The sequence below is a fragment of the Eriocheir sinensis genome, chromosome 22 (genome assembly GCF_024679095.1).
Source record: "Eriocheir sinensis breed Jianghai 21 chromosome 22, ASM2467909v1, whole genome shotgun sequence".
In the NCBI taxonomy this organism is placed as follows: Eukaryota; Metazoa; Arthropoda; class Malacostraca; order Decapoda; family Varunidae; genus Eriocheir; species Eriocheir sinensis.
Window position 1 is genome coordinate 13,527,932 of NC_066530.1, and position 10,026 is coordinate 13,537,957.

The 10,026-nt window shown below is 41.0% G+C and overlaps 1 protein-coding gene across 6 annotated transcripts in view; it reads right to left on the minus strand.

Annotated features, from left to right (window-relative positions):
* Positions 1 to 928, minus strand: part of LOC127002097 (septin-4-like) — a 28,213-nt gene extending 27,285 nt beyond the window's left edge. For 2 of the 6 annotated variants that reach the window (XM_050867606.1, XM_050867600.1), the window contains exons 1-2: positions 775 to 922; positions 1 to 26 (exon numbers count right to left, since the gene is read on the minus strand). The exon at positions 1 to 26 is cut by the window's left edge. The gene's annotated coding sequence lies outside the window, so the exon portion shown is untranslated. Of the gene's footprint in view, positions 27 to 759 lie in introns of all 6 variants that reach the window. The other 4 variants (XM_050867601.1, XM_050867603.1, XM_050867604.1 and 1 more) reach the window with 4 other exon arrangements.
* Positions 929 to 10,026: the final 9,098 nt, after the last annotated feature.

Consider the following 10,026-nt stretch of genomic DNA (forward strand, 5'->3'; position numbering starts at 1 on the left):
CTTATTTTTATTTCCTTTGTACTTTCCTGTTTAATTTGTTGTTTATTAGATTTATTTTCCATTACAACGAGAGAGAGAGAGAGAGAGAGTCTTATGGGGAGTATATAATAAAGAACAAAGGAAGAGAAAGAATGGAAGAGAAGAGAAGAGAAGAGAAGAGGAGAAGAAAAAAATAAGAGGGAAACAAAGATGAAAAAAAATTAAAAAGGGGAGAAAGAAAGAAAAGAAAAGAGGAAAATGGCAGAAAAGGAGAAGAAAGGAAAATGGAGAAGGAAAATTAAGGAAAAGAGGAAAAAGAAAAGGGAGGAAAGGGGAGAAAGGGAACTAAAAGGCAAAAGCAATAAAGGACGGAAAAACATAGAAGGAAAACGGAGAGAAAAACAAAGAAATAAAAGAGAATAAAAAGCAAAGAGAAAAAATAGAAGAGGAAGAAAGTCACGGTTGAAGAGATTGTGTTTGTCTGCTGTGCTCCATGACTCTCTCTCTCTCTCTCTCTCTCTCTCTCTCTCTCTCTCTCTCTCTCTCTCTCTCTCTCTCTCTCTCTCTCTCTCTCTCTCTCTCTCTCTCTCGTCATACACTAATCGATTGGCGAAACACACACACACACACACACACACACACACACACACACACACACACACACACACACACACACACACACACACACACACACACTCACACGAAGAATGAAAAATAAATCACATATTTCTTTCCCTTTAAAAAATCAATCAATCAATATGTTTTCCAATCAATAGTTACACGATAAACCACTACCTCTCTCTCTCTTTCTTTATCGCACTTTATTTCTCTCTCTTATCTCAGTTTTCGCTTTCTCTCTTTCTCTCTCTCACTCTGTTCCTAATATTCAGTGATAAACAGGAGAGGAGAGACACGCACGTCCTCCTCCCACCACGTCTCTCAGCACACTGGCTTGCTTCCTCCCCTCCGACCCCTCGCTTGGGTTGGAGAGAGAGAGAGAGAGAGAGAGAGAGAGAGAGAGGGGGTCTCTCTCTCTCTCTCTCTCTCTCTCTCTCTCTCTCTCTCTCTAAACCCAAATTCTCTCTCTCTCTCTCTCTCTCTCTCTCTCTCTCTCTCTCTCACTCTCTCTCTCTCTCTCTCTCTCTCTCTCTCTCTCTCTCTCTCTCTCTCTCTCTCTCTCTCTCTCTCTCTCTCTCTCTCTCTTTGTGGGGGTGAGGCAGTGGGTGAGTGAGAGAGAGAGAGAGAGTTCATGGATGGAGGGCGTGTGTGCGAACGTGTGTGTGAACTGTGTACGTAATAAGGGTCACACACACACACACACACACACACACACACACACACACACACAAAGTCTTTAAAGAATATAGTGAATGAAAACTACTAAGTTATCCTCATACATTATACAAGATTCATCGTACTCACCTCCTTGTCATCTGTTGTAGTGGTAGTAGTAGCAGTAGTAGTAGTAGTAGTAGTAGTAGTAGTAGTAGTAGTGGTGGTGGTGGTGGTGGTTTCGATTTTATCCCATAGCAAGGCATGAAAAAGGGAAAAAAATACACAAGGTTAATAATAATAATAATAATAATAATAATAATAATAATAATAATAATAATAATAAGAGAGAGAGAGAGATTGAGGGATGGAGAGATGATAAGGCAGGTGCAGAAGAGAGAGGAGATATAGATCCATCATTAAACTTCAATAAGAGAAAATTACGTGATTGGGGTTCAGAGAGAGAGAGAGGAAAGGAGCCAAACTTTTTCTTTTCTCCTTTCATCTTTTTTTCTTTTATTTTCTTTTTATTTTCTTTTGTCATGGCAGTTTCTCCATAATTAGATTTACCTCCTCCTCCTCCTCCTCCTCCTTCTGTTCTCTCTCTTCCTCCTTCTATTTTTTCCTTCCTCCTCCTTCCTTCTTTTTTTCCTGTCTCGTCTTTTTCCTCCCTTCTTTTTTTTTATGTCACATCCTCCTCCTCCTCCTCCTCTTCTTCCTCTTCTTCTTCTTTCTCCTCTTGTTTTCTTCTTCCTCCTCCTCCTCCTTCCTCTTTTTTTCCTGTCTCGTCTTTTTCCTTCTTCCTCTTTTTGTATCTCACGTTCTCCTCCTATTTTTTCCTCTCTTTTATCTCCTGTTTTTCTCCTACTTATCTTTTTCTTCGTCGTCTTTCTCATCTTCCTTCTTCTTCTTCTTCCTTTTTTTCTTCTATATTCTGCTTACTTCTCCTCCTCCTCCTTCTCCTCCTCCTCTTCTTGTAATTATCATGGTGTCATCTCCCTTTCTAGTATAACATCTCATCTTCTCTCTCTCTCTCTCTCTCTCTCTCTCTCTCTCTCTCTCTCTCTCTCTCTCTCTCTCTCTCTCTCTCTTTTATTTCTTCGTTCCTTCTCTCCTTAGTTAACTTCAGAGCGTCTCATTTTCTTTAAGCGGATCAAATTTAGCTACGGTAGAATAGAGTGACATTCCTTATTTCTACTTCTTTCTTTACTTTATTTCTATGTTATTCTTTTCCTTTACTCTCCTATCTCCTACGTCATCCTTCCTCTCGGGCTGGTCGGTAAATGGGTACCTGGGGAGACCTGGGGAAGGGAAACTGTGGTAACCCGGATGCAAATAAAGCGAACAGAATGTTGGGCTTCATTAAAAGAAACTTTTTATTTAAGAATAAAGATGTAATACTCCCGCTCTACAACAGTTTAGTCAGACCCCACTTGGAATATGCGGTACAGTTTTGGTCTCCCCACCATGCAAAGGATATTGCTAAATTAGAAGGTGTTCAGCGTCGGGCAACGAAAATTATCCCTTCCTTGCGCAACAAATCCTACGAAGAAAGGCTTTCTACCCTTAACATGTTCTCTCTTGAGAAACGTCGCCTCCGAGGAAAACTGATCGAATGTTTTAAAATACTTAATGGTTTCACGAATGTAGACAGATCAACATTGTTTATGATCGATGACACTTTGCGCACGAGGAACAATGGCGTAAAACTCAGATGTAGACAAGTAAATTCAGACTGCACCAAATTTTTCTTCACCAACGTTGTAGTGCGAGAATGGAATAAGCTTCCACCATCAGTGGTCCAGTGTAACACGATTGACTCCTTCAAAAATAAGCTCGACCGTCACTTCCTTCAACTTAATATCAACTAGAGTAGAAATGCAACGTTTTGGAGTCTTCTGATTAATGTAAAATCACTTAGGTTTAAGGACAGACCACCAAGTCTGGACCATGGGGTCTGTGTGGTCTGATTTTCTATGTAAATCTATGTAAATCACGCTTGCCTTGTGCCCCGGGGTAATGGGTTCTTGCTCACTGAAGATTTTAAAGGGGCTAATGAGACGGAGATGAGCACTGAGGTCATGCGTAGCTATAGTGTATGTGTCTAACTTTACCTTTACCTTCTGATTTTGTGTCTAAACTCATCTTACTGATATTATGCAGCGCTTTCCTTTCCTTCCATTCTTTCTTTTTTTTTGTCTTTTCTTTTTTTTGCTTTATTTTCTAGTCCATTTTCTTTCCTTCTCTTTCCTGTTCGTTCCGCCTCGTTTCACCTTCTGTCCCATGTCTCTCCTTTCCTTCCTTTCCCTATACTTCATTTGTCCTTTGTGTTTGCATTGCCAAATGAATTCCCACTTTCTACGTCTATTTTCCTTTCAATTATTTTTCTTTGCATTCCTTTCCTTTTCTCTTTCATTCCTTTCCCACACGCTTCTTTTCCATCCTCCCTTCCCTACTCCTCCCATCCACCTTTCCTTCCCTTCCTTTCCTTCCTTTCCTTTCCCTTCCTTTCCAACCCTTCCCTTCCAACCCCTTCCTTTCTCACCCTTCCCTTCCCTTCCCTCTCCTTTCAATCCTTTCATTCCCTTCCCTTTCCTTCCCCTTCCCTTCCAATCCTTCCCCTTCCCTCCCTTCCCTCCCCTTTCCTTCACCGTCCCTTCCCTCCCCTTCCTTTCCCTTCCCTTCCCTTCTAACCCTTCCCCTCCCTTTCCTTCCCTTCCAACCCTTCCCTTCCATAGCTTCCCCTTCCCTCCCTTCCCTTCCCTTTCCTTTCAATCCTTTCCTTCCCTTCTAACCTTTCCCTCCCTTCTCTTCCCGTATCTCCTTTTTCCAACCCTTCCCTTCTAACTCTTCCCCTTTCTTCCCTTCCCCTCCCTTCCCTTCCCATCCCTCCTTTATCCAATCCTTCCCTTCCAACCTTTCCCTTGCCTTACCTTCCCTTCCCTTGCCTTCCCTCCTTGCCTTCCCTTCCCTTCCCTTCCCTTGCCTTCCCTTCCCTTCCCTTCCCTTTCAGCCCTTCCCCTTCAAACTTAAAGCTGTTGCCAGACTGCATCAGAGACTGTATACCTCATTTGTTATTGTTGCCTGCCTCTGTGTGTGTGTGTGTGTGTGTGTGTGTGTGTGTGTGTGTTTGTGTGCTATAGGGTATATTTTTTTTTCTTTTTAGTTTTCATTTTTTTTCTTTTCTTTTAATATTCTCCTTTTTTGGTGTCATATTTTCTCCTTTCATTTCGTAATATCGTTTCATTCTCATCCCCTTGAAATTTAACCACCCCTTCCTTCCCTTTATTAAATTTTCCTTCCCCTTTCTCTTCCTAAACAGCTTTCCCTTCCCTGCCTTCCTTTTCGCTTCCTTGCTTTTAATTACCCTTCATTTCTTTCCCCCTCCTTTCCTCTCTTTTCACTTTTCTTTCTTTTTCATTTATTAATTGCCCTTCCTCTTCTATTCATTCTCTTCATTTCTCTTCCCTTTCGTTCCTTTTCTACCTCTTCCTCTTTTTCTTTCCTTTCCCTGCCTTCCTTTTCGCTTCCTTGCTTTTAATTACCTTTCATTTCTCTCCCCCTCCTTTCCTCTCTTTTCACTTTTCTTTCTTTTTCATTTATTAATTGCCCTTCCTCTTCTATTCATTCTCTTCATTTCTCTTCCCTTTCGTTCCTTTTCTACCTCTTCCTCTTTTTCTTTCCCTTCCCTGCCTTCCTTTTCGCTTCCTTGCTTTTAATTACCCTTCATTTCTCTCCCCCTCCTTTCCTCTCTTTTCACTTTTCTTTCTTTTTCATTTATTAATTGCTATTCCCTTTCCTATTCCTTCCCTTCACTTCTCTTCCCTTTCGTTCCTTTCCTACCTCTTCCTTTTTTTTCTTTCCTTTTCCTTCACTTCCTTCCCTTCCTTTCTCTACACTACATTTCCTCTTCTTCCCTTTCCTTCCTTTCCAATCTATCTCCTTTTTCTTTCCTTTTTCATTCACTTCCTTCCCTTCCTTTCTTATCTCTTCCCTTTCCTTTCCTCTTCGTTAATATCCTTCCCTTTCTATCCCTTCCCTTCCTTTCACTACCCATCTTTACCCTTCCCTTCCGTTCCCTTCACATCCCTTCCCTTACGTTCCTTTTCCATCCCAACTCCCTTCTACTCAGACCCAATACGGCATCCTTGACCTATACAGAATCGAACCCTATTTTAATTAATTCACCCAGTAGCCTTCACCTGAACAAGAGCGAATCGCATGCGCGGCGCCGCCCTTGATCTGAATCGCTTCCAAACCCTTTGAACATAACTATAGACGTTTTGATCTATAGATGAAATAAGGGATTGGAACGTGTTTAATATAGTTGGTGAAAAATAACGGAGATAGGATCCATAGAGAGAGAGAGAGAGAGAGAGAGAGAGAGAGAGAGTCTAATATGGCCCCGATTCGTGGATAGACTTTTAATATCAGGTTAATATTGAGAGAATGTTGCTACGTAAGTTAAGATATGGTATGAGGGAGGTCTCTCTCTCTCTCTCTCTCTCTCTCTAAGTGGTGCAGTGGTCAGTAAATTGATTAGTCTAACTCTTTCTTCCTTTCTTCTTCTTGCTCGCTGGGAATGACACGCAAGAGAAGGAGGAGGAGGAGGAGGAGGAGGAGGAGGAGGAGGGGAAGGGACATTTAAACCTCCTTTTTGTCACTTCTCTTCTGCCTCCACGCCTCCCTCTTCCCCTCCCATCGATTACGGAGGGTGAGTAACAAAAGAAACACACACACACACACACACACACGTACAGTCCCTCAGGCTCCCTCTTACTTTTATATCTCAGCAACAGGTTCACACACACACACACACACACACACACACACACACACACACACACGGTACTGTTCTTACTACTACTACTACTACTACTACTACTACTCCTACTACTACTACTACGTGCAACAGTTTTCCCTAACCTTCTTTCTTCCTTTCTTTCTTTTTTTTTCTTTTTCACTCCTTTCCCTTCTCTCTGTTTCCCCTTCCCTCACGGTCAAATTATTTCTTTCCCTATTCTTCCACTCCTTTTCCGTTCCCTTTCCTTCAATTACTTTTCTTTCCCTTCCATGCCCTTCTTCTTCCTTCCCCTTCCATTCCCTTCCCTTTTCTTTCATATCTTTTTTCATATTCTCTCTCCTTTCCTTATCTCTCCGTTTCTTCCTTTTCCTTTCTCTTCCTTCGTTTCCCTTCTCCTCCCTTCCCTTCCTTCCCGAACCCAAGTTTACTCAAGGGAAATAAAATAGATTCTGGGGACACTGGACCCTGCCTTCCCCTCATGACAAAGAATATGGTATTAGAAACTCTTATTAAACCATTCTGTGCTTAATACAACACTACGCACGCTGGGAAAATGCACGCGGCTGACATTTTTTTATATTTCAAAACGAACCTTACGCCAAACAAAGCTAGCAAGGTGGAGAGACAAAGGTAAATGTGTGTGTTGTCTTGCAAGGTGAAACAAAGGCCCATGTTCTCAGACTCTTCCGGCTCACAAAACAACTATTTCCAAAGGCCACAAAGGAAATTAGTTGGGTTATTAGAGTGTTTTCTTCACGTTCAAGTGCAGAAGCCTTGTTAAACTATCACCAGGCTCACTGAACTAGCCATAGAAATACCGTAACTGTGTGAAAGCCTTATCAGTTGTGAGTGTGTGGGAGGGAAGGAAAGGAAAGGAAAGGGAAAGAAAGGAAAATAAAGGAAAGGAAAGGAAAGGAAAGGAAAGGAAAAGAAAGGAAAGGAAAGGTCAGGAAATTAAAGGAAAAGAAAGGAAAGGAAAGGAAAGGAAAGGAAAGGTCAGGAAAGGAAAGGGAAGGAAAAGAAAGGAAAGGAAAGGAAAGGAAAGGAAAGGAAAGGAAATGAAATGAAAGGGAAGGAAAGGAAATGAAATGAAATGAAATGAAATGAAAGGAAAGGAAAGGAAAGGAAAGGAAAGGAAAGGAAAGGAAAGGAAAAGAAAGGAAAGGAAAGGAAAGGAAAGGAAAAGGGAAGAAAGGAGAAGAAAGGTAAGGAAAGGGAAAGAAAGGAAAAGAAAGGAAAGGAAAGGAAAGGAAAGGAAAGGACAGGAAAGGAGAGGAAAGGAAAGGAAAGGAAGGGAAAGGAAAGGACAAAAAAGGGAAAGGAAAGGGGAAGAAAGGAAAAGAAAAGAAAGAAAAGGAAAGGAAAGCACTACCATAGCCTCGTATATATTAGGCTACCTCAAGTACAGGCAATATAGGTCTAAAATTTATCAAACTTACGCTAAACAAAACTTATAAAGTGTTAAAGAAAACAGTGACATGGGAAGTCTGTAAGAGGGAGGTCTCTCTCTCTCTCTCTCTCTCTCTCTCTCTCTCTCTCTCTCTCTCTCTCTCTCTCTCTCTCTCTCTCTCTCTCTCTCTCTCTCTAAAAGTGGTGCAGTGGTCAGCAAATTGATTAGTCTAACTCTTTCTTCCTTTCTTCTTCTTAATCGCTGGGAATGACACAAGAGGAGGAGGAGGAGGAGGGGAGAGGAAAAAGACCCAGTCCCAGGAAATAAATTTGAGAGGCTGAAAACGTGAAATAAAGACACCTTCCTTAACCACACACAAAAAAAAGGAATATATTGACACAGAAGACTGAACAGAGGAATGTGTAAGGAAGGAGAGTGTGTAAAAGTTATTCGGAGTCCCAAGGAAAGAATTTGAGGGTTTTCTTAGGCTGGAAACGTGACAAAGACAACTTCCTTAACCACACAAAAGAAAAAGGAATATACTGACACACAAGACTGAACCGAAGAATGTGTATGGAAGGAGTGTGTGTAAAAGTTATTCTGAGTCCCAAGGAAAGAATTTGAGGGTTTTCTTAGGCTGGAAACGTGAAATAAAGACAACTTCCTTAACCACACAAAAGAAAAAGGAATATACTGACACACAAGACAGAACCGACAAGGGAAGATTTTGAGGGTATCTTAGGCTGAAAACGTGAAATAAAGACAACTTCCTTAACCACACAAAAGAAAAAGGAATATATTGACGTAAAAACAGTATCGTGTGTTATTTATGAGCATGAGAAGTATACAAGTGCTTTTTTGAATCCCAGAGAAGGTATTTGAAAGCTTAACCCCCACTTCCTTCGCTTACTGGTCCTGGAAACGTGAAATAAAGACAATACTCTCAATCACACAAAAGAAAAGGGAATATACTGATGTAACAGACTGGATCATGTGTCATTTATAAGCATGGACTGTCTGTAAGAGTCATAATAAGTCCCATAGAAGGTATTTGAAGGCTTAATAATACCCACTTCCTTAGCTTACTGGCCCTGGAAACGTGAAATAAAGACAACTTCCTCAATCACACAAAAGAAAAGGGAATATACTTATGTAACAGACTAGCTCATGTGTCATTTATAAGCATGGACTGTCTGTATGAGTCATAAGTCCCATAGAAGGTATTTGAAGGCTTAATAATACCCACTTCCTTAGCTTACTGGTCCTGGAAACGTGAAATAAAGACAATACTCTCAATCACACAAAAGAAAAGGGATTATACTTATGTAACAGACTGGATCATGTGTCATTTATAAGCATGGACTGTCTGTAAGAGTCATAATAAGTCCCATAGAAGGTATTTGAAGGCTTAATACCCACTTCCTTAGCGTGACCATAAGACGACTTTCTCATCGAAACAAAAGAATAAGGAGTACATTGACATAGAAGATTAATTCATGTGTAATTTATAAGGATGAGAAGTCTATATGAGTCCCAGGAAAGGTATTTGAAGGCTTAATAATACCCACTTCCTTAGCTTACAGGTCCTGGAAACGTGACCAAAAGACAACTTCCTCAACCACAAGGGAAAGAAACTGACCGAGGACATCTGTGAAAGGCTCCAAACCTGTCATTTTGAAGGCATGGGGCGTGTGGGGGGGATATGTTGTGTCCCGGGGGAGGAATTGGAAGGCTAAAGATCCACTCCAATGGCTTTCTGAGGTGGAAACGTGAGCAAAAACCAACTTTCTAACCACACCTTCTCGCCTGTAAACAAACACTGGCGCGCGCGTGCTCCCCAACTTCGCGCTCCGATGTACGATGTCGAACGTTTATTTAAGCGATATTTTAGTTATTACGTGGATATTCAAGCCGCTTTTGGTGTGGAATGGAAGAGGGGTTGAGGATCTATCGTATGGTGGGTGAGGGGTGGATCAGGATGGTGTTCTTTGTGTGTATTAAGGGTAAAGTCTTTTGTACGAGCCCGCGCGGAATCAATAGGCGTCAGGGCTGCCAACCTCCCGGACTGGGCGTGTCTGCCTCAGCGCTCCCCTCGTTGGCTCCTTTTTTTATGACAATTTTCCTTCTTTTCGCCCTTTTTCGTGATTTAAATGAAGTGAAGTTGATATAATGGCGAGTTTATGGGACGAGTCTCTTCTTAGATCTTTTTAATGTCAACTGATATTACTTTGGTACTATTATTGTACTTCATCTTTTTTTAATTCTTCTTTTGGCTAAGTAATTTTGATATAAGAGCACTTACTTACTTTCTTATGCTCACACACCCATACAGTTTCTTATTTTCTTATACACGCACACTTACTTTCCTACACCCACTACCTGCAACTTAATAAACTATCAATCAATCAACCAATCAATCACACACTTTGAATCCTTTTTTTAAAGACTAATATATCTAGTGTTAGATAAACATAAATAAATGAGTTAATTGAGGTATTTAATTATTGCGTCATGATTTAAATTACGTCGGTGTCCTTTTTTTATATTTCTTTCCCTTTCTGTACGTCTTTATTTTTCTTTT